General features: G+C 40.4%; 4 non-coding genes across 4 annotated transcripts; all 4 read left to right on the top strand.

Moving 5' to 3' along the window:
- Positions 1–6017: 6017 nt before the first annotated feature.
- Positions 6018–6181, top strand: LOC135018560 (U1 spliceosomal RNA). Its single transcript, XR_010216249.1, has one exon. It is a non-coding gene; the product is annotated as a U1 spliceosomal RNA (small nuclear RNA).
- A 152-nt stretch (positions 6182–6333) lies between these two features.
- Positions 6334–6496, top strand: LOC135018466 (U1 spliceosomal RNA). The gene has a single exon (XR_010216164.1). It is a non-coding gene; the product is annotated as a U1 spliceosomal RNA (small nuclear RNA).
- Positions 6497–16302: 9806 nt separating this feature from the next.
- On the top strand, positions 16303–16466 carry LOC135018269 (U1 spliceosomal RNA). The gene has a single exon (XR_010215985.1). It is a non-coding gene; the product is annotated as a U1 spliceosomal RNA (small nuclear RNA).
- A 151-nt stretch (positions 16467–16617) lies between these two features.
- On the top strand, positions 16618–16781 carry LOC135018351 (U1 spliceosomal RNA). Its single transcript, XR_010216062.1, has one exon. It is a non-coding gene; the product is annotated as a U1 spliceosomal RNA (small nuclear RNA).
- Positions 16782–18453: the final 1672 nt, after the last annotated feature.

Below are 18453 nucleotides of genomic sequence, written 5' to 3'. Positions count from 1 at the left end.
GCTTATGTTTTGGTGCACTGCACTTTCCTCCACTAAGTTTTAGCCATTTTTGTTAAGCTCAAGTGTAGTTTCTTCTCGGCCTTTTGGCTGTGATCTTGTATCGTGGTTGAAGGGTCTGCTGGAGGGAGGGATTGTTTTCTTCATTGGCGAAAGACCAAAGATATTCCAGGATGGAAGGCTTGGGAACACTATCTGTTTTTCAGTTGTGGAAGAGCACAGAGGTCGGATTGGACTACATTCTATAGTAAAGGATATCTTTCTATTTATTGACCCTCCCCTTATATGTGTCTGTGTTACAATAAAGCTTCGGTTTTGTGAATCCCTCACCCTCTTACACTCCACACCCATAGCCTTATTAACTGTTGTATTATTGTATAGTTTAAATGTATAGTGCAGTTCATGATTTATAGTGTAGACTGGCCTGTGCTGTAGTTCTTGAACTGTACTATACCGTCAGCATTTGTATTGTGTTTTGGCTGTGCTGCAACACTGTATTTATGTGTGCAATGTTTATGTATGTTTTTTTTTATGTCAATAAAGACTGCTTTTTCAAGCCAATATCTGAAAACAATCAATGTTTATCTTTGATGGCAATAAAAGTGGTATGATATTTGATGCTTTTGAAATCCAATATCTGATATGTCCCCTATCTGGGAACCATATATTAAATGGCTTTTCAGAAAAGGGAGATGGGAGAAGAGCTTTCAGTACTTGTAGGACCGATGCACATAAAGAAGCAAAAAAACATACATAAACATTACACACATAAGTACCGCGTTGCGGCACAGCCAAAACACAATAGAAATGCTGACGGTATAGTACAGTTCAAGAACTACAGCACAGGCCAGCCTACACTATAAATCATGAACTGCACTATACATTTAAACTGTACAATAATACAACAGTTAATAAGGCTATGGGTGTGGAGTGTAAGAGGGTGAGGGAATCACAAGCCCGAAGCTTTATTGAAAGACTGACACATATAAGGGGAGGATTAATACATAGAAAGACATCCTTTACTATAGAATGTAGTTCAATCCGGTCTTTCAACTCTTCCACAATTGAAAAACGGATAGTGTTCCCAAGCCTTCCATCCTGGAATATCTTTGGTCTTTCGCCAATGAAGAAAGCAATCCCTCCCTCCAGCAGACCCTTCAACCACAATACAAGATCACAGCCAAAAGGCCGAGAAGCAACTACACTTGAGCTTAACAAAAATGGCTAAAACTTAGTGGAGGAAAGTGCAGTGCACCAAAACATAAGCTGACACAATCATGGAGAATGCGCCAGCATATATGCTCTTCTATCTATATTTTGCAAACCTGCTCTTGTCCCCTCCAGCTGCTCTATGTAGATTTAACGTCTGGCAAGGTGCATAACCCACTGACAAGCAGGCACACTCCTGCATGAGTTTTCACTCTCACTAGCTGGATGATACACAATCATTTGCATGTGCTCCACCTCCGACACACCACCCACCCAACCACCCAGTCACCAGAGCCACCCACAAACCAACTGGCTCCGTGATTTAATTTGCACAGTGTAGTCATCCAGGCAGCATGTCCTTCTCAATGGAAGGATCTCTGGTTCCATGGAATCTTCCGCATTGGAATGCTGCGGAACAAAAAGGATTTAAATATTCAGCTTGCTAGCATTCAATGTACCTGCGGCTTGGCTCTAGCACATGGGTCTTCATCCTGTGGCCCTCCAGCTGCTGTGAAACTACACATCCCAGCATGCCCTGCCACAGTTTTGCTATAAGGTATGCTAAAACTAAGGCAGGGCATGCTGGGATGTGTAGTTCCACAGCAGTTGGAGGGTCGCAGGTTGAAGACCCATGTTTTAGCATGCCTGTTCTATGATGCATGTTCCGTGATGTCACAATCAGCTTGGAATGGGGTGTCTAGCAGGCATTTGCTGACAGCCACTTGAGGGAGACACACATCAGGAGATGCAGCATATCGGAGGTCTTCGATGCCTTTCCAGCAAATGCACACCACCTGCTGCTGGTCTGGACACAAAACAATGCCCACAATCGAAGTCCCAAAATGCCCAACTACAGGATTCATGTAAGTAGTGAATTTAGGAATGAATTTAGAAGTAGGAAATTAAGTTAGTTCACAAGTACATTCAAATTCAGATCTAAAGTCTAGGTAGGCCTCACGTCCTGGCAGCCGCCAGCATTTAAAAATGCCTTGATTAGAGGTACGGAATTAAATGTAGATAAGAAGAAGACACAAAATAAGACTCCGCAGAGCAGTTATCAGGTGTTTTTATCAATTGTTGCATTTAAAAAATCAAGCAATTAGGGAACACAATGTTGCAACAATGTAACCCTATTTGCAAAATAGTACTAAATAAGTTTGTCGATGTAAGACATTTGCAAAGGCGCATCCAAAACACGCTGGAAAATGCAACTGAATCTGTGTTTGGAGGCTAGAATAGGAAATGTGCATCGGTCCTACAAGTACTGAAAGCTCTTCTCCCATCTCCCTTTTCTGAAAAGCCATTTAATATATGGTTCCCAGATAGGGGACATATCAGATATTGCCTTTCAAAAGCAGCAAATATCATACCACTTCTATTGCCATCAAAGATAAACATTGATTGTTTTCAGATATTGGATTGAAAAAGCAGTCTTTATTGACATAAAGAAGCCATAAAACATACATAAACATTACACACATAAGTACTGTGTTGCAGCACAGCCAAAACACAATACAAATGCTGTCGGTATAGTACAGTTCAAGAACTACAGCACAGGTCAGCCTACACTATAAATCATGAACTGCACTATACATTTAAACAATACAATAGTTAATAAGGCTATGGGTGTGGAGTGTAAGAGGGTGACGGAATCACAAGCCCAAAGCTTTATTGAAAGACAGACACATATAAAGGGAGGATTAATAAATACAAAGATACCCTTTACTATAGAATGTAGTCCAATCCGGTCTTTCAACTCTTCCACAACTGAAAAACGGATAGTGTTCCCAAGCCTTCCATCCTGGAATATCTTCAGTCTCTCGCCAATGAAGAAAACAATCCCTCCAGCAGACTCTTCAACCACAATACAATATCACAGCCAAAAGAGCGAGAAGCAACTACACTTGCGTTTAAACAAAATGGCTAAAACTTAGTGGAGGAAAGTGCAGTGCACCAAAACATAAGCTGACACAATCATGGAGAATGCGCCAGCATATATGCTCTTCTGTCTATATTTTCCAAACCTGCTCTTGTCCCCTCCAGTTGCTCCATGTAGATTTGACGTCTGGCAAGGTGCATAACTCACTGACAAGCAGGCACACTCCTGCATGAGTTTTCTCTCTCACTAGCTGGATGATACACATTCATTTGCATGTGCTCCACCTCCGACACACCGCCCACCTAACCACCCAGTAACCAGAGCCACCCACAAGCCAACTGGCTCCGTGATTTAATTTGCACAGTGCAGTCATCCAGGCAGCATGTCCTTCTCAATGGAATAATCTCTGGTTCCATGGAATCTTCCACATTGGAATGCTGCGGAACAAAAAGGATTTAAACGTTCAGCTTGCTAGCATTCAATGTACCTGCGGTTTGGTTCTAGCACATGGGTCTTCATCCTGTGGCCCTCCAGCTGCTGTGAAACTACACATCCCAGCATGCCCTGCCACAGTTTTGCTATTAAGGTATGCTAAAACTGAGGCAGGGCATGCTGGGGTGTCTAGCATGCATTTGCTGACTGCCACTTGAGGCAGACACACATCAGGAGATGCAGCATATCGGAGGTCTTCGATGCCTTTCCAGCAAATGCACACCACCAGCTGCTGGTCTGGACACAAAACAATGCCCACAATTGAAGGCTCAAAATGCCCAACTACAGGATTAATGTAAGTAGTGAATTTAGGAATGAGTTTAGAAGTAGGAAATTAAGTTAGTTCACAAGTACATTCAAATTCAGATCTAAAGACTAGGTAGGCCTCACGTCCTGGCAGCACCCAGCATTTAAAAATGCCTTGATTATAGGTAGGGAATTAAATGTAGATAAGAAGTAGACACAAAAGAAGACTCCACAGAGCAATTATCAGGTGTCTTTATCAATTTTTGCATTTAAAAAATCAAGCAATTAGGGAACACAATGTTGCGACAATGTAACCCTATTTGCAAAATAGTACTAAATAAGTTTGTCGATGTAAGACATTTGCAAAGGCGCAAACAAAACACGCTGGAAAATGCAACTGAATCTGTTTTTGGAGGTTAGAATAGATGCAGGATCAAGTAGCTCAATGGGTAGGGTGTTTGATTAGAATTTAACAGGTTATAGGTTTGAATCCTGGGTATGATAGTTTGAGGTGTTATTTAATAAAGTATGTTTATATATTAGTCACACATGGCTTACTTGTACAAATGGCATGTCACCAGTTAGTGCTGACTGCTGATATGCCATTTACACAAACATGCCATGTGTGACTGTATATGCATTTAAGGAGGGCACCCCTGCAATACCACAAACCATTGAGTGTCAAGTATACTAGATATATCTTCATATCTCATGTGCTTTCTCTGAGATCAATCTTGTTATGCCCCTTCCCCACAAGGCATGCGCCTTTTGTCCATATTGCAAAAATGGGGGGGAGGGCATATAATTCTCTGTCACAGGGCACCAAAAAGTCTAGTTATGGCTCTGGTATGCATTATGTAATCTGGCAGACCATCTCTTCAACACTGGCTGGTTGGAATAGAAATCCGGTTATCTATGTGAGCAAATGACCATCAACGATTTACTCTCAAACACTAAAAAATGGACAAAAATGGTCCCCTAAACAAATTGGTTAAATTTTGGGTTTAACCAATTTGTGTAATGACCATTTTTGACCACTTTTCTAGTGTTTGGGAGCAAATGGTTAATTGACATTTGCTCCTATACATTACCAGATTTTCATTCCATCCATCCAGACTGGATAGATAGCCTGACAGATAATTGTGTAGTGTACGCCCAGGATAACTGTTAGTCATGCTTTATTTTATGGCGGCACATAAATGGGTGGACAGATCCAGGGCAAGCACTGCCCACTCATGCATAGTTGTCAACTGATGTGAAGTTCCAGGGGGCAATCTCAGTTATAAAGAGAAGTATCTGGAAATTGTCCCTAGTTAAAAAAAAATAAATTTGATCAACTCCATTTATTTAGTATGATATCCCAGGTGATAGGATGCCGGCAGTCAGAACAACATACTTTATTAAATAACACATCTCAAACTACCATACCCAGGATTCAAACCTATAACCTGTTGAATTCTAATCAAACACCCTACCTATTGAGCTATTTGATCCTGCATAAAAATTGTGAACATTATATGAAGCTATTGGTACTTTGCAAAAAAAAAGAATCAGCATTACAACGCAGCAGATCCATGCAGTTTGCAGCCACACACTACATGTATCTGCTCAGCCACAATGCTGATTATTTCTTCACAAAGTACAAGGTGAGCTCCAAACAGAATTCTCTAGCTTAGAATTATACCTTTCTTTGCCAAACCTAGAAGTCGGGCCCCCCACCCTGGGATCCCCCAGAGGGAGGCCTGCACCGTCATGCGGCAGGCTTGTCCGTTTTGGAAGCAGGCTGATGGGCAGCCCAGGATTGCTTCAGTCTGGGCTTGGCAGGTCTGGAAACATGAGCTTGCTTTGGGTATGCCTGACCTTGGGTACGCTTTACCTGGAGGATGAAAGGGCCAAGAAAAGTACTTTTAGCCTTCTGCGTGGTAGGAGTCATACTAGGTAGGCAAGCTGTTTTAGCAGTAGCCAGATCAGCTACAATCTTATTGAGGTCTTCTCCAAAAGGAGATTCAACTGAGGCAGCACAAGGGAACTCTCATCTGGGGACAACAACTGCAGGGAGAACACATATTTTCAGATGAACATGGTAGGGCAGAAGGCTGCCTAATACTGAAGCACCCCCAAACAACAAATCAAATGCAACTTACTTGACAGAGATGTGCCTGAGCAACGGCCCTCCCCAGCCCTATCCCAAATCATACTTATTTTGCATAGGAGATACCATGGTCATGAAGATTGTTCTCCCAGGGTTAGGTTCATTCATTGCATTCTGGGTATGCTGACCCCTGTGATTTCCCCAAATGTGGGAAACTCGACTGCATTATTTGTGGTAGTGGGGGACTGTGTTTGTGCTTTCCTCTGGTCAGCTCTGGTAAAAGTCAGATTTCTTTGTCTCAGATCTTCCTCTAGCCTTGTTCTTCTTTCGAGAGTTCCCTTGTGCTGCCTCAGTTGGATCTCCTTCACTTGACAGGGGGGTGCCCGAGCAGCGACCCTCCCCAGCTCTAGCCCAACTCCTACTTAGTTGCCAGGTGAGATACTATGATCATGAAGTTGCTTCTCCCAGGGCAAGGCTCACCCATTGCACTCTGGGTGTGCTGCCCCTGCGATTTCCCCAAATGTGGGAAACTTGACTGCATAATTTGAGTTTTCCCTGGTCGGCTCTCATGTAATTCAGATCTCTTTGTCTCAGGTCTCTCTCCAGCCTAGTTTGCTGTCTGGTTCTACTTCTTTTTTCTTGAGCCCCTCCCTTCTATACCCTTGTGCACTATCCTGACTTCTCCTCCCGTCTGCTTACTTTATGCCTCCCAATGCACAATGCAAACTACGGGTAGTGCTGCAGGGCCCACACCCTTTTACTTGCTTTACAGAGCAGCTCTGGAGCTGTTACAGTGCCCAGCTGCTGCAAGAAATCAGCTTGAATGCTTCAGGGGCTGGGGAATGGCCAACATGAGCCCCACACCGAAGGAGGGTGGGGGTGCTTAATGCGAACTAGGGGTCATCCAAGCACCACAAAAGGCCTCCATGCCCTGCACGCTCCTTTTCTCTTTTCATATGCAGACGAGGGTTGAAGCCAACTTTGACCCACTGCTTGGATGACATCACCATATTCAAATCCATCTGCTGCAGGCCATCCCCCAGGAATGCTTGCACTAGTTGTTGCATTTGGTTTGTTGTTTGGGGGTGCTTCAGTATTAGGCAGCCTTCTGCCACCCCATGTTCATCTGAAAATATGTGTTCTCCCTGCAGTTGTTGTCCCCAGATGAGAGTTCCCTTGTGCTGCCTCAGTTGAATCTCCTTTACTTGACAGAGATGTGCCTGAGCAGCGGCCCTCCCCAGCCCTATCCCAAATCAAAAAAACACAAAAACTACCCACACAGGTGTGACCCTCTGTAGGAAATCAGTAGCGCTGTCCCCACCATTTATCGGAGATAATCAATAAATAATTAAAAAATGGCTAATTACTATTAAATTTTAAAACATATAAATCATATTTTATTAACATATATTGCTGCAGCAAAATTGACATACATAAAAATGCATATTGTGTATAGTGGATGCCTTTAATGTAAATGCTCCACATACACAAATGTATATACTTAATTACGTTTATTCTCTGAGGCTTGGATTTTAATAAGCTGACTTCAAAATGTCCACATAGATTAATGATAGACCAATGAGCTCGGCATTTACGGACACTGCTTGCATGAGTATGTCCTTAATTAATTAATGTCCCGAAAAAGATGTGTGCACACATATATCACTTTGAATGGATAGTTACCATGGGCGATAAGTTTTTCATTCACCTCTTTAGAACAGTCTGTTTAGGACCGTCCCAATTGGAAAGACTCCCTCTGCTGGTGCTTGTCCATTTACTGCAGAATATCTGGAGACAATATCCACGGGAATCCGTCCACAGTGCTCCGGCTCCCTCTGCTGGTGGCTAACCGCAATTGCAGGTGGACTGGCTGTTTTGTCGTAGCCAGAAGCCGGTGATCGTGTAAAACAAGCAGGAGGTGATAGTCACTGCCAGTAGGTCCTTCGAAAACGCGTTTCTCCGCCTTCCCAGTGCGTTCAGCGGCTTCCTCAGTTCGAATGACCATCATCCCAATGAACACTTTATATAGCCCCACTTATTTGAAATTCCCGCGGCCATTCGCGCATGCGCACTCAAACGTGCGTTCCAAGCCTCAGTCTCATTACAAACTTTAAATAGACTCCAGCGGCCATTTTAGCTGGTTAAAACACACGATCCAAGCCTCATTATCACACCCGGAAGTTGCATCCATCGTTCTTATTAACAATATCAGAATCAAGCCTCGTTTTAAAACATAATTATCTACAACTTCATATTCAATTATACTGAACTCTAATGCAATTTGCTCAACAAGATTACGTCACTTAGTTTAATCATAATTAATTTATCATGATTACAAGTAATCCATGTCTTATTTGACAACATCAGTACAAATATGACCGTATTTAAGAACAATATTAATACTAGTCAACACATCCTATTTTATTAGCACAGGTGATAAATATATTAAATATACTGCTCAACAGTATCATTACTCGGAAATAAAAGGGGACTAATTTTGATTATAATTTGTACTTTATAATTTATAATTTAGATCCCCACACGCCATCTTGTGGTTCAAATACATAATTACATTAAGATCGAAAATGACATCATTATAACAAATACTTTTGTTAAGGAGGTAGATCAAAACCGATATTTACATTACAAAAGTAGTCATTTACAACGATGGAAGGATAATATACCGAAGGGCCAGTTCCTTCGGATAAAAAGGAATTGTTCCACCAAAGAAGGAGCAAGAGAACAAATGGAATCTCTCTATGGGGCGTTTCTTACGCAGGGGTATCCAATATCTGTTCTTGACCAGGCTTGGAAGGAGGTGGAAAATATGGAAAGAGACCATTTATTGGATACCACCAGCAAAAATACTAGAAAGAAAAATAACAAAATGACGGATAGGACAACAATGTTTGTAACTAAGTATAATACTAGTGCATACAAGATCAAGAGGATAATTAAGAAGAACTTTTCTATTCTCAAGTTGGATGAGATGTTGAACTCCAATGTAGTCCTTAGTGAACAGGTAATATTTCGGAAGTCAGATAGTCTGAAGTCCGCACTAGCTCCAAGTTTTTTTAGGAGACCTGGGGAAAAATCCATGGCTCCAGATGCCCAAGGGGGACAAATAGATACATGGATACCCAAACCGCCATTAGGGTTCCATAAGTGTGGTAGACTAAACTGTACAACATGCAAACACACAAAAAAGAAAACCACACAATTTGTCTCATCTGTATCGGGAGAGAAATTCAATATAAAAAGTTTTCTGAATTGTAGATCCATGTATGTTATCTACGTCTTACAGTGTGGTTGTGGAGCACAGTACGTGGGGCGCACCACTCGGGCACTTCACGTTAGGTTCATGGAGCATAAAAGACAGATAGATAAAAAAGTAGGAAACACCTACCTATACCGCCATATTTTGGAATGCAATGGAGGGAAAAGTGATAATCTACAAATCATGGCAATTGAACAAGTGGCGGTAACCAGTAGAGGAGGTGATAGGTATAAAAGGTTATGTAAGAAAGAGGCTTTCTGGATCTTTAGCCTAAAAACCTTGATCCCGCAGGGTCTGAATGATACGGTTGAGTTAAATAAAATCTAAGTTCAAATGTTTAATATTTATAATATAAATATTTGATTTTTATAAATATCATTCTTGACATATAATATATGGGGGGGTGGGATAGGATATGGTTCCTTATGATGCTGGATTAAGGAGATGGAGATAACAGGATTATGTATAACAATACGAAGGGGTGTAATTATGTATTTGAACCACAAGATGGCGTGTGGGGATCTAAATTATAAATTATAAAGTACAAATTATAATCAAAATTAGTCCCCTTTTATTTCCGAGTAATGATACTGTTGAGCAGTATATTTAATATATTTATCACCTGTGCTAATAAAATAGGATGTGTTGACTAGTATTAATATTGTTCTTAAATACGGTCATATTTGTACTGATGTTGTCAAATAAGACATGGATTACTTGTAATCATGATAAATTAATTATGATTAAACTAAGTGACGTAATCTTGTTGAGCAAATTGCATTAGAGTTCAGTATAATTGAATATGAAGTTGTAGATAATTATGTTTTAAAACGAGGCTTGATTCTAATATTGTTAATAAGAACGATGGATGCAACTTCCGGGTGTGATAATGAGGCTTGGATCGTGTGTTTTAACCAGCTAAAATGGCCGCTGGAGTCTATTTAAAGTTTGTAATGAGACTGAGGCTTGGAACGCACGTTTGAGTGCGCATGCGCGAATGGCCGCGGGAATTTCAAATAAGTGGGGCTATATAAAGTGTTCATTGGGATGATGGTCATTCGAACTGAGGAAGCCGCTGAACGCACTGGGAAGGCGGAGAAACGCGTTTTCGAAGGACCTACTGGCAGTGACTATCACCTCCTGCTTGTTTTACACGATCACCGGCTTCTGGCTACGACAAAACAGCCAGTCCACCTGCAATTGCGGTTAGCCACCAGCAGAGGGAGCCGGAGCACTGTGGACGGATTCCCGTGGATATTGTCTCCAGATATTCTGCAGTAAATGGACAAGCACCAGCAGAGGGAGTCTTTCCAATTGGGACGGTCCTAAACAGACTGTTCTAAAGAGGTGAATGAAAAACTTATCGCCCATGGTAACTATCCATTCAAAGTGATATATGTGTGCACACATCTTTTTCGGGACATTAATTAATTAAGGACATACTCATGCAAGCAGTGTCCGTAAATGCCGAGCTCATTGGTCTATCATTAATCTATGTGGACATTTTGAAGTCAGCTTATTAAAATCCAAGCCTCAGAGAATAAACGTAATTAAGTATATACATTTGTGTATGTGGAGCATTTACATTAAAGGCATCCACTATACACAATATGCATTTTTATGTATGTCAATTTTGCTGCAGCAATATATGTTAATAAAATATGATTTATATGTTTTAAAATTTAATAGTAATTAGCCATTTTTTAATTATTTATTGATTATCTCCGATAAATGGTGGGGACAGCGCTACTGATTTCCTACAGAGGGTCACACCTGTGTGGGTAGTTTTTGTGTTTTTTTGTTCAATATAGGGATTGCAATTATCCCTGTATCAGGAGCAGCAGTCTCCGCCATTGTCTAAAATCTCCTTGATCCAGCGGGTACTGGCGCCGGAGAGTGTATACTTCTGTCCACACAAGGTTGGTGTGTGGGCGGTTGTGTACACATCCAGTATCATTTATTCTTTGATTTGATTGTCTTAGGTAATTGCATCTCGGGCAGCAGGTAACTTGGGGAACCATTGATATGGCAGCGCTTAAGTGCATAGCTGAACGATTGGAAAGACGCAATGTGTATTTAAGAGGGGGGGAAGATATACAAATTATGGAGAGGGATGAGAATTTGGAGGATATGCATGGTTTATTCAATAGACTAGAAAATCTATGTATAGAGGAAACAAGGCACTGGTGGGACCAGGTGTCCTTACAGAAATATTTAGATCAAGGTTTGATACCCAGGGGATTGAGGATTTTAAAGACCTCTACGTTTAAAGAGGACAAGCAGTTTTCAGAGGAATGGAATAAATTACTAGATAATTGTTCCATAAACCTTATGAAATTGCTTGTCAGATTTAGGGAAGACAAAGTTAGTGTGATACAGAAGGAAATTGAAAAGACCCAGGATTTGTTGAAATCTTTTTCTGAAGACAAAGGATTCAATGAAAGAGATCTGAGAGTAAATCGTAAGGTGGAGGATTTTGAAAAAACCTTAGTCTTCAGAAAAAACAACAAACTAAATCGGGATAAATTAGACTATCAAAAGGGAGAGGTTCACACTTACAATAGAAGGAGGGACAACATCTATGACCAAAAACCCTCTAAAAGGGAATTAGGACCCAGACAAAATCTTGAACATAGATTAGGTCATTACAGGGGACCAAGAACCCCAATTGATCGGAGAGATTCCAGGAGTTTTAGGAATCAGGATGAGGGGAATTGGGAACCAAATACCTATAGGAATAGGCATGATAATTTATTCCAACAAAATAGTGTCAAATCCCCAGCCCCATATTCCAAGTGGAGTAGAAGAGACTCTGGAAGGGATGATTGGGTAGATATGGGAGGGAAGAATAGGCAACAGTCGAACACCCATGGTGGCACAAATAATTTTTTGGAGGACAGCCACAGATTCCAAAACCGTCCACAAAGAAAGTACGAAGGAACAGGGTGGTCCGGAAAAAGGCAAAGAGAACAAGAGCCAGAGGAAAGAGAGGAAGAAAGAGTAGGTCAAGTAAAAAACATGAAATTAAAGTGAAGGGAAAAGGGGTTTTTAATTTGTCCTCAAAAAAGTTGGGTCCAGATCAACTGAGATTGCTTGAAAAGGGCTTAAACTTTGCTCCCGCCCAAAAACCCAACTTATTCGATCTATTCGTTGATCTTAATAGATATATCAGAACGCTAAGTAGAAAGCGATATTTCGCGATGAAAAATATGAAGAAAAAAGGTATTGAAGGTAATCCCATTATATTGGATCAGGATGACCAATTAATGGTTGATATATTAGAATCCTTGGCAGATGAATCAACGAATGAGTCGAATAAGGAGGACTATACTAAAATATTTGATGGTAATGGGACAAACAGATTTAAAAATAAGTCTGAGTTTTACCCGCTGACTTATAGAGGGCCCTATATTGAGAGCTTCTATAAGTCAACATTAGAACAATTTAGGGAGATGTGCCAAAAATCAGAGAAACAATCGTTAAAGGATAATTTGAGTACTAAGGAACGATCAGCACTTAAAATCTTGAGGGGGGATCCCTCCTTGACTATTAAACAAGCTGATAAAGGCGGTGGGATTGTGGTAATGGATACAGTGATGTACTTGGCGGAGGCCAATAGACAATTAAACAACGTCCACCTGTATTCAAGACTGACCCACAATCCCACCGCACAGTTTCAAAAGGAATTAAAAATCTTGCTAAATAGGGCAGTGGATTTAGGTGCTATATCCAGAGAAACTCAATGTTTTTTGTTTTCTGATAATCCGGTAATTCCCACGTATTATTGTCTTCCAAAAGTACATAAAACTTTAATTAACCCCCCGGGAAGACCCATTATTGCGGGGGTAGATTCATTGACCAGCAATTTATCTTTTTTTATAGACAGTTTTTTACAGGGTTATGTTGTCAAATTAAAATCACACATTAAGGACACTACACATTTTTTAAATTTAATTAAAAATATTAAATGGCAGTCAACTTATTGTTTTATCACATGTGATGTAGAATCATTATATTCTAACATTGAGCACCAGTTGGGGATTGAGGCAGTGGCATTTTATCTGTTAAGAGACCCTAATATAGGGGAAGAATTGCGGTGGTTGATTTTGGAGAGTATTAGATTTATACTCGAACATAATTATTTTATTTTTGATAAACGATATTATTTACAGACTAGGGGGACGGCCATGGGAACCAGGTTCGCTCCGAGTTTCGCCAACCTGTTTATGGGGCGGTTCGAGGAACAACATGTGTGGACCAGTGATCTCGGGGCGAGCCTGGTTCTTTATGGCCGTTTCATTGATGATTTATTTTTCATTTGGGAGGGGAGCACTGAATCAGCAGAAGAATTTGTTGCCAGTTTGAATTGCAATAATTATGGTTTGAAGTTTACGGGGTACTGCCACCCCACACAGGTCACTTTTTTGGATATAGCACTTAAGATCGAAAATGACATCATTATAACAAATACTTTTGTTAAGGAGGTAGATCAAAACCGATATTTACATTACAAAAGTAGTCATTTACAACGATGGAAGGATAATATACCGAAGGGCCAGTTCCTTCGGATAAAAAGGAATTGTTCCACCAAAGAAGGAGCAAGAGAACAAATGGAATCTCTCTATGGGGCGTTTCTTACGCAGGGGTATCCAATATCTGTTCTTGACCAGGCTTGGAAGGAGGTGGAAAATATGGAAAGAGACCATTTATTGGATACCACCAGCAAAAATACTAGAAAGAAAAATAACAAAATGACGGATAGGACAACAATGTTTGTAACTAAGTATAATACTAGTGCATACAAGATCAAGAGGATAATTAAGAAGAACTTTTCTATTCTCAAGTTGGATGAGATGTTGAACTCCAATGTAGTCCTTAGTGAACAGGTAATATTTCGGAAGTCAGATAGTCTGAAGTCCGCACTAGCTCCAAGTTTTTTTAGGAGACCTGGGGAAAAATCCATGGCTCCAGATGCCCAAGGGGGACAAATAGATACATGGATACCCAAACCGCCATTAGGGTTCCATAAGTGTGGTAGACTAAACTGTACAACATGCAAACACACAAAAAAGAAAACCACACAATTTGTCTCATCTGTATCGGGAGAGAAATTCAATATAAAAAGTTTTCTGAATTGTAGATCCATGTATGTTATCTACGTCTTACAGTGTGGTTGTGGAGCACAGTACGTGGGGCGCACCACTCGGGCACTTCACGTTAGGTTCATGGAGCATAAAAGACAGATAGATAAAAAAGTAGGAAACACCTACCTATACCGCCATATTTTGGAATGCAATGGAGGGAAAAGTGATAATCTACAAATCATGGCAATTGAACAAGTGGCGGTAACCAGTAGAGGAGGTGATAGGTATAAAAGGTTATGTAAGAAAGAGGCTTTCTGGATCTTTAGCCTAAAAACCTTGATCCCGCAGGGTCTGAATGATACGGTTGAGTTAAATAAAATCTAAGTTCAAATGTTTAATATTTATAATATAAATATTTTATTTTTATAAATATCATTCTTGACATATAATATATGGGGGGGTGGGATAGGATATGGTTCCTTATGATGCTGGATTAAGGAGATGGAGATAACAGGATTATGTATAACAATACGAAGGGGTGTAATTATGTATTTGAACCACAAGATGGCGTGTGGGGATCTAAATTATAAATTATAAAGTACAAATTATAATCAAAATTAGTCCCCTTTTATTTCCGAGTAATGATACTGTTGAGCAGTATATTTAATATATTTATCACCTGTGCTAATAAAATAGGATGTGTTGACTAGTATTAATATTGTTCTTAAATACGGTCATATTTGTACTGATGTTGTCAAATAAGACATGGATTACTTGTAATCATGATAAATTAATTATGATTAAACTAAGTGACGTAATCTTGTTGAGCAAATTGCATTAGAGTTCAGTATAATTGAATATGAAGTTGTAGATAATTATGTTTTAAAACGAGGCTTGATTCTAATATTGTTAATAAGAACGATGGATGCAACTTCCGGGTGTGATAATGAGGCTTGGATCGTGTGTTTTAACCAGCTAAAATGGCCGCTGGAGTCTATTTAAAGTTTGTAATGAGACTGAGGCTTGGAACGCACGTTTGAGTGCGCATGCGCGAATGGCCGCGGGAATTTCAAATAAGTGGGGCTATATAAAGTGTTCATTGGGATGATGGTCATTCGAACTGAGGAAGCCGCTGAACGCACTGGGAAGGCGGAGAAACGCGTTTTCGAAGGACCTACTGGCAGTGACTATCACCTCCTGCTTGTTTTACACGATCACCGGCTTCTGGCTACGACAAAACAGCCAGTCCACCTGCAATTGCGGTTAGCCACCAGCAGAGGGAGCCGGAGCACTGTGGACGGATTCCCGTGGATATTGTCTCCAGATATTCTGCAGTAAATGGACAAGCACCAGCAGAGGGAGTCTTTCCAATTGGGACGGTCCTAAACAGACTGTTCTAAAGAGGTGAATGAAAAACTTATCGCCCATGGTAACTATCCATTCAAAGTGATATATGTGTGCACACATCTTTTTCGGGACATTAATTAATTAAGGACATACTCATGCAAGCAGTGTCCGTAAATGCCGAGCTCATTGGTCTATCATTAATCTATGTGGACATTTTGAAGTCAGCTTATTAAAATCCAAGCCTCAGAGAATAAACGTAATTAAGTATATACATTTGTGTATGTGGAGCATTTACATTAAAGGCATCCACTATACACAATATGCATTTTTATGTATGTCAATTTTGCTGCAGCAATATATGTTAATAAAATATGATTTATATGTTTTAAAATTTAATAGTAATTAGCCATTTTTTTATTATTTATTGATTATCTCCGATAAATGGTGGGGACAGCGCTACTGATTTCCTACAGAGGGTCACACCTGTGTGGGTAGTTTTTGTGTTTTTTTGTTCAATATAGGGATTGCAATTATCCCTGTATCAGGAGCAGCAGTCTCCGCCATTGTCTAAAATCTCCTTGATCCAGCGGGTACTGGCGCCGGAGAGTGTATACTTCTGTCCACACAAGGTTGGTGTGTGGGCGGTTGTGTACACATCCAGTATCATCTATCCCAAATCATACTTATTTTGCATAGGAGATACTATTGTCATGAAGATTGTTCTCCCAGGGTGAGGTTCATTCATTGCATTCTGGGTATGCTGACCCCTGTGATTTCCCCAAATGTGGGAAACTCGACTGCATTATTTGTGGTAGTGGTGGACTGTGTTTGTGCTTTCCTCTGGTCAGCTCTGGTAAAAGTCAGATTTCTTTATATCAGATCTTCCTCTAGCCTTGTTCTTCTTTTGAGAGTTCCCTTGTGCTGCCTCAGTTGGATCTCCTTCACTTGAAAGGTAGTGCCCGAGCAGCGACCCTCCCCAGCTCTAGCCCAACTCCTACTAACCTGCCAGGTGAGATACTATGATCATGAAGGTGCTTCTCCCAGGGCAAGGCTCACCCATTGCACTCTGGGTGTGCTGCCCCTTGCGATTTCCCCAAATGTGGGAAACTTGACTGCATAATTTGTGTTTCCCCTGGACGGCTCTCGTATAATTCAGATCTCTTTGTCTCAGGTCTCTCTCCAGCCTAGTATGCTGTCTGTTTCCACTTCTCTTTTCTTGAGCCCATCCCTTCTATAACCTTGTGCACTATCCTGACTTCTCCTCCCGTCTGCTTACTTTGTGCCTTCCAATGCACAATGCAAACTACAGGTAGTGCTGCAGGGCCCACACCCTTTTACTTGCCTTACAGAGCAGCTCTGGAGCTGTTACAGTACCCAGCTGCTGCAAGAAATCAGCTTGAATGCTTTAGGGGCTGGGGCATGGTCAACATGAGCCCCACACCGAAGGAGGGTGGGGGTGTTTATTGCGAACTAGGGGTCATCCAAGCGTCGCAAAAGGCCGCCATGCCCTGCATATCCCTTTTCTCTTTTCATAAGCAGACGAGGGATGAAGCCAACTTTGACCCACTGCTTGGATGACATCACTTGCTGCCTTTCCAATGAAGCAAGTTTAATTTAGTAATAGGTGAAAAACCATCCCTACAAAGGTGTTAATCAGATACTTGGCTTTGTGGACTCTTTTCAGAGAACAAATTTGTTAGCATAAAAATAAAGCCAGAAAATGAAGAGCTGTTTAATCACTCAATTGGATTTTTCTGCCAGCATATTTCTTTTTCTCTGCAACCCACTGCTAAATTGTGCTTCCTAGCTGTTTTTTTTATAAAATCACTTAATCAAATCTAACTGATTACATCAGAGTAGGCCAGGTACCCTACACTATAAGAGAGGGTTTGAAATTTTGACTTGTCTACTTAAATATCACCAAAATCTGATCACAAGGTCAATTACGTCCCTGGGTGGGATTGAACCACCAACTTTTTGGTTAATAGCCGTACACACTAACTGATTGCGCTACAGCGACACTTTGTGAAAGTACATACTGACAAAGGCTAATAAGCATTCATCTAGAACGTTTCCTAGAAAAACTTTAAATAGTCAATAATCTGGAGAGTTTTTGTAAGATGTTTCTTCCATCAACCAATGAAGAAACACATTGGTACTTTCCCATGATGAGTGAGTGCTTCAGGATCTCTTGCACTTACATGTGCAGCAGAGTACTGTAATGGAAGCATGCTGGGTCCATAACCCAGAGGTAGGCAGATTGAAATTATCCTCTGCTATATGCATTTTTTTTTGTTAATTAAAGTAATCCAAAACTGGGATTGATATTTTTGCTCTTTTTATTTTACTTAAAGTACAATAACTTTTACCTTTTTAATTTGTTTTAATAGTATATAGACAGTATTGTTTTCTTTCAAAAATCCACTTAATTTTCTTTACCCGATTATTAAAATGGTAATTGACAAAAACAAACTACATTGTCACCAGAAGAGCAATACAAAATGTACAAGTGATATATTAAAATCATCTTTCCAGCTTGAATTTCAATGATGCATTGGGGCAACGATTTTGTGAGAAACATCTTACCCTTAAATAAAGATTTTCTTAATTCCTTACCTGTGTGCTAATTAGATATCACCTTGTTTTCACATTAAACAGACTTCCACATGAGAAAGCAGCAAGGATGCAGTGGCGTTAATGTTTCCTGGTGTCAACCTGTATTATTTCAGTAGATATTGAAATGAGGATGCATCTTGCTGCCTTTCCAATGAAGCAAGTTTAATTTAGTAATAGGTGAAAAACCATCCCTACAAAGATGTTAATCCGATAC

This window comes from Pseudophryne corroboree, unplaced genomic scaffold (genome assembly GCF_028390025.1).
Source record: "Pseudophryne corroboree isolate aPseCor3 unplaced genomic scaffold, aPseCor3.hap2 scaffold_322, whole genome shotgun sequence".
In the NCBI taxonomy this organism is placed as follows: Eukaryota; Metazoa; Chordata; class Amphibia; order Anura; family Myobatrachidae; genus Pseudophryne; species Pseudophryne corroboree.
The sequence above is the reverse complement of the archived record's forward strand: the minus strand, read 5'-3'. Positions and strand labels throughout refer to the sequence as shown.